Source organism: Mustela erminea, chromosome 18 (assembly GCF_009829155.1).
Source record: "Mustela erminea isolate mMusErm1 chromosome 18, mMusErm1.Pri, whole genome shotgun sequence".
NCBI lineage: Eukaryota > Metazoa > Chordata > Mammalia > Carnivora > Mustelidae > Mustela > Mustela erminea.
The window spans coordinates 42,347,838-42,353,837 of record NC_045631.1 but is presented as its reverse complement, the minus strand read 5'-3'; the positions used below and the strand labels follow the sequence as shown (position 1 = coordinate 42,353,837).

The window sequence follows — 6,000 nt, the reverse complement described above, 5'->3', positions numbered from 1 at the left end:
CGCGGGGGCGGGGCTGCGGCGCGCAGGCGTCCTAGCGGCGGGTCCCTGCGGCTCGGGATGGAGGGTGAGTGAGTAAACAAGCCCGGGCCGGGTGTTGGGGCCGGGCCTCCGCACCTCGCCACCCGAGGTCTGAGGGAAGGAGAAGCGAAGGGGTCAGAGAACTGGGAGGAAGCGAAGGGGCACACTGCCTGCCTGGCCGGGGGTAGCGGGCCACCCCCTCCCCGTCGGAGGGCTGGAGGAAAGGGGGAGACGGGACGAGCGAGCCCCCGGCGAGGACTGCGTCTGAGGCGGGGAGGGCCGGCTGTGTGTCCGGGAGGAGGAGCGGCGGGGGCGGGCCCGGGAATGGGGACTCCCGTTGGAGGGCGGGGTGGGCCGGGTGGGCGGGAGCCCCAGAGCGGAGAGGGCGCGGGTGGGCGGTGGCACCTGCGGGGGGCCCTTAGCTAGGTGGACTCCCAGGGACTTGGGGCTGTGCAGGGGGAGGGTTAGATGCGGGGGCTGTTTGTGATGACCTTGGGGCGGGGGAGGGGGTATTGAGGAAGGGGTGGCAGTAAAAACTGGGCTGGGACCAAGGTGAGGCGAGAGAGGTTCCTGGGCGCAAAATGAAAGGGGAGCTCACTCTCGGGGTCCAGCGGGTGCAAAGTGCCTCTTCAGTTTCTGCGCGCTGGGCGCTTCGCACGCTTCTCTCCCCAGTACCGGCCCGGAGTAGCAGGCTGGCTGCTTCTCTCTAAATTTGGTCTCGCGCCAATCCTTGCCCACCCCAGGACTCTTCTGGGGATCGAGGGATAGAAAGGGAAGCGCCTTGAAGCAAAGGCAAGGTGTTGTATTTGGGACATGGCAGTCAGGAAATGCGGGACAAACTTACTTCTTACTGAAGACATTGTTTCGAAGAGGAAGGGATGTAGAAGGATGTTAGTGCCCCGGTGGAATATGGAGAGTGGACTTTTGATAGGTGGCATGTAGGATTGTAAATGGGGTAGCTGGGGGTGGAGCCTGGCGATAGAGGGGCGCGGGTGAGGGTGAGCCGAGCCTGACGAACAACTGGGTGTGTGCAAAGACAGGCGTGGAGAGTGTGGTCTCTTCCTCCACGGTTACTGCTGTGATGTCTTTGAAGAGAAGTCCCACCCCCAGCGGAGCTTTTAAGTTTAGGAAACCGGCACTGAAGGAAGTTCCAGCCGGAGAAGGTGTTAACTCTGTCATAGGTTTCTGTGAGAGCTTGTCTATTTTAAGCCTTGGAATCCCCAGGGTTGAGATGGTGTGGCAGTGATAAAAAGAGATTACTTACTTAACACAGAAGATGGTGTATGTTCGGAGTTGAGTACTTTTTTTTTTTTTCTTTTAAGCACACTTAGAGGAAAGGACCATCTATACAAATGTAATAATACTGTTAGGATGAGTGTGTGTCTCGTAGCCACTATGAATTAACTCTCTGGAGGAGAGCATGTTTGCCTGTTTTATTCACTGATATACCCTAAGCACGTAAAACAGGGCCAGATACATGGTTAGGTGCTCAGTACACATTTGTGGAATAAACAAATAGTGGGTAGATCTGTGGAACTTGGACTCCAGAAATCTGGATCCTAGTTCTGCTACTAACAGGCAGAGTACTTTTAGACCAATCGTGGAACTTGATGCTAAAGCACTGCCTTAAAACTCCCTGAAGTGGAAATGACCAATTCACTATGGCGTTACCTTTTTTTTTTTTTTAAGATTTTTATTTATTTATTTATTTGACATAGAGATCACAGGTAGGCAGAGAGGCAGGCAGAGAGAGAGAGGAGGAGGAAGCCGGCTCCCTACTGAGCAGAGAGCCCGATGCAGGGCTCCATACTAGGACCCTGAGATCATGATCTGAGCCGAAGGCAGAGGCTTTAACACACTGAGCCACCCAGGCGCCCCACTATGGTGTTACTTTAATTCTCTTTGAAACAACAATAGGATAAGGACCCTTGGATTAAACAGTGAAATTTTACTCCCAAGAAGACTTTTGTGAGAAGGGGAAAGTGAGAAAATGTGGTCAGACTTGTTTACCTTATACTTAGTTGCCTTTGAACTAGCATCAATTTTGTCTGATTCTTGAGATAAAAAGTTTAGTTTCCTTAGTCCTGTGGGTAACAGTTCCTGCCCTTGCTTTCTGCCTAATTGAAACATGTAACACTTCATTTATTAAGTGTATCTTTTTATTGTCTTGGACTAATTGTAAAAAGTTTCTACTTGTTGACCAGCAACTTCCCAAAAAAGATTTGAGGCAACAACACTAAAGACACATTACGTTTTCTACATACAATAGTTAAAAATTAAAAAGAAAAGAGAAAAAAAACTATATGAAGAGAAGGATTAGGATTGAGTGGAGGTGAGGGAGGTTTAAAAAGGAAAAACTACTCTTAGGGAATGCCTCCATTCCAGAAAGTCCCTAGCTCCCCCCCCCCCCAATTTGTTCAAATGTAATATCTGAATATTGGTTCCTTCCTACCTTTTTACTCCATCAGCCTGTCATTTGGGATCTCAGTGCTCCAAACCTTAAAGTCATGAATGAATAGTTGGGGTTTAGTGCCTCTTGTGTGTTGTGTTCTCTGACACACTTGCCTTAATACTTCGATTTGAAATGGAATAACTAAAAAGTCTTCTTATTAAATGATAATGAGCAATCACTAAAGATTAGACTTTGTGCTAATGTAGTACAAAACCAGCAGCGGTAAGGTTCTAGCCTGTTAGGGCACTGCTTTAGCTCTTCTAAGTCAGCATTATATATCCTGAGAGCCAGCACTTTTCTATGGGTCTCCTAAAGACTAATCCTGCTTTGAATTTTGTCACCATTGTCTCCAGTGCAAATGATCTGATTCTCTTAATCAAGTAATGGTAAAATTAAAAATAAAAAAATTAATGCTATAATTTTCTTTTAAATGGAAATTTAGGATCACAGTTTCCCATTAGTAGGGTTCTTTCTACATGCAGAGTGCCCAGAAGCTCAAAGTAACAACAAATATAAATACCTTGGAGACATGGGAGGGCATAAATTAAGGATGTACTTAAAAATCCTAATTGCAGGGTCTGTCAGGCTGTGTACTTAGCCACAGAGTTGATGTTAATGGAACATTGATGAAGTTGGTGATCACCAAAGTGACTCAATTGTGTTTCTAGTGCTCTTTGCAGAGGTAGGTTCATCACTATTATTTGTGTTTCAACTCCAGCGTGAGCTAAAAAGGAAAGAATGAGATGGAAAATTTAAAAATCTATAGTGCCATCTGCCTCTGAAGGCTTACTTAGCCTGCTGTGTGATAAAATTACTTGTTGTAAAGTAGTAAAGATAATGAACGTGCTCCAAAGAGAAGCTCTTTGTGCAAAGGGGTCACTTTATGTGGGTAAAAGAACTTCATAGTTTGGAACTTTTATGTTCTGATCTTAACCTGTCTAAATTTAAGAATATTGTTCTTTAAATGTCTTATCTCCAAACATTTCAATAAGGTTTTCCCATTTCCAACTAGTGACAGACTATATTCCAGTTTTAGCCTTTGAAGCATATTGAGATCCAATTTTCTGGGATAAGATGTCCATTTTTACAAGCTTTCTTTTTTTGGTGGAGATTTGACATGTAAATAAGGTAGGTTTTTTTTTTTTTTTAAGATTTATTTATTTTGTGTGTGTGGGGAGAGAATCTCAAGCAGACTCCCTTCTGAGCACAGAACCTGACAGAGGTCTCAATCCCACAACCCTGAGATCACGACCTGAGTTGAAATCAGGAACCAGTCCCTTAACTGAGCCATTCAGGTACCCCAATAAGGTAGTTCTTGTTTCCAGTTAGCAATTTAAAAAAAAAAACTTAATTTTTTAGAACAGTTTTAAATTTAGAAAAAGTTATAAGGATAGTAGAAGGAGTTTCCACAGATTCCATATCCAGTTTCCCTTATTATCAACATCTTACATTAGCATACAGGTAACATTTTTTTTTACAGTTAATGAACCAGTATTGATCATTCTACTACAATTATTCATTGTGAAGTCACTCAGAGTTTTTTTTTCTTAAGATTTTATTTATTTATTTGAGAGCGAGATCATGAGCAGGGGGAAGGGGTAAAAGGAGTAGTCTCCCTACTGAGCAGGGAGCCCAATGTGGGACTAGATCCCAGGACCCTGGGATGATGACCTGAGCCTAAGGCAAATGCTTAACCTACTGAGCTGCCTGGGAACTCTCACTCAAAATTTTTTAAAAAGGTGGAATTGCCTACTGATCTAAAAAAAATATATTATTTATTTATTTATTTATTTATTTGTCAGAGAGAGAGAGAGAGAGAGGACAAACAGGGGGAGCAGCATGCAGAGGGAGAAGCAGGCTCCCTGCTGAGCAAGGAGCCGGATGTGGGACTTGATCTGAGGGACCATGGCAGACGGTTACTGACAGAGCTACCTGGGTGTCCTTGCCTACTGATTTTTTTTTTCTTAATTGCTTTTTTTTTTAAGATTTTATTTATTTATTTGACAGACACAGATCACAAGCAGGCAGAGAGAGAGGAGGAAGCAGGCCCGCTGCTGAGCAGATTGACACCATGTGGGGCTCGATCCCAGGACCCTGGGATCATGACCTGAGCCGAAGGCAGAGGCTTTAACCCTCTGAGCCACCCAGGCGCCCCGCCTACTTATTTTTTAAAAAGATTTATTTATTTGAGAGAGAGAAAGCAGGGAGGAAGGGCAAAGGGAGAGAGAGTTTTAAGAGGATTCTGAACTGGGCATGGAACCCAGCATGGGAATGGATCTCATGACCCTGAGATCATGAGCTGAGTTGAAACCAAGAGTCCGAAATTTAACCTTGCTGTACCACCCAGGCACCCCTGACTACTGATTTTTAGTAGTAAAGGTCTCTAGAAAATTACTGGATTGATGTATCATTAGAAAAACTTATTTTTCTTTTTTCAGCTTTACTGAAGTGAAAATTTACACATGATAAATTCTCATTTTATATATACAATTCAGCGAGTTTTCATAAATGTGCATAGTCATCTAACCATCACCACAGCCATGGTATAGAATACTTTCAGAGTCCCCAAAAAGTTACTTTATGCTTCTTTCCATGTACTCACTCTCCCCAGCGTCAGCCCCTGGCAAGCACTGATCTGCCTGCTGTCACTGTAGATTTGCCCTTTGTAAAATCATTCTAGTAGAATGCAGTGTAAGTGAAATCATCTAGTACATAGTTTTTTTGTGTGTCTGATTTTTTTCACTTAGCATAATGCTTTTCAGTTATATTGTGCATTTGTCGGAATGAGGAACTCCTCATTCCCTTTTATTGCTGAGTAGTACTCCGTCCTATGTATATACTGTAATTTGTATCTATTCAGCAATCCGTAGATATTTGTGTTGCTTCTCCTTATTGGCTATTATGAATAAAGGTGCTATGAACATTTGTGTAGAGGACATATATTTTCATTTTCCTTTATATATTTTATAATATATATATTTTCATTTATTTTGGATAAATAAAATAATAAAAACTGTATGCCAAGTTGTATGGTAAGTATATATTTAACTTTATTTAAAAAAAAAAAAAAAGAAGCTAGCAAACTGTTTTCCTAGGTGGCCCTACCATTTTGCACTCCCAGCAGCAAGGTATACGGATTCCAGTTCCTCCACATCCTCACCAGTTATTGGTATTACAATCTTTAATTTCAGACATCCTCGTGGGTGTGTTGTAGTCCATCATTTTTTTTTTTTTGCTTTGTTTTTTGTTTTGTTTTGGTTTGTTTTTGCTTTTTTTTTTTTTAAGATTTAATTTATTTATTTGATAGAGAGAAACACAGCGAGAGGGAATACAAGCAGGGGGAGTGGGAGAAGGAGAATCAGGCTTCCCACAGAGCAGGGAACTGGATGGGGGGCTCCACCTGGGATCATGACCTGAGCCAGAGGGAGACACTTAACAGCTAAGTCACCCAGGCACCCCCCCCTTTTTTTTTTAGGGAGAGAGGGCATACTGGCGAAGGGCAGTCTTAAGCAGTCTCCACACACAGCACA

General features: G+C 43.4%; 1 protein-coding gene across 2 annotated transcripts in view; it reads left to right on the top strand.

Annotated features, from left to right (window-relative positions):
* EZH1 (enhancer of zeste 1 polycomb repressive complex 2 subunit) overlaps positions 1–6,000 on the top strand; it is a 36,418-nt gene continuing 30,418 nt past the window's right edge. Inside the window, exon 1 of one of the 2 annotated variants that reach the window (XM_032322808.1) lies at positions 1–64. The gene's annotated coding sequence lies outside the window, so the exon portion shown is untranslated. Of the gene's footprint in view, positions 65–4,600; positions 4,619–6,000 lie in introns of those variants that run through there. The other variant, XM_032322809.1, reaches the window with a different exon arrangement.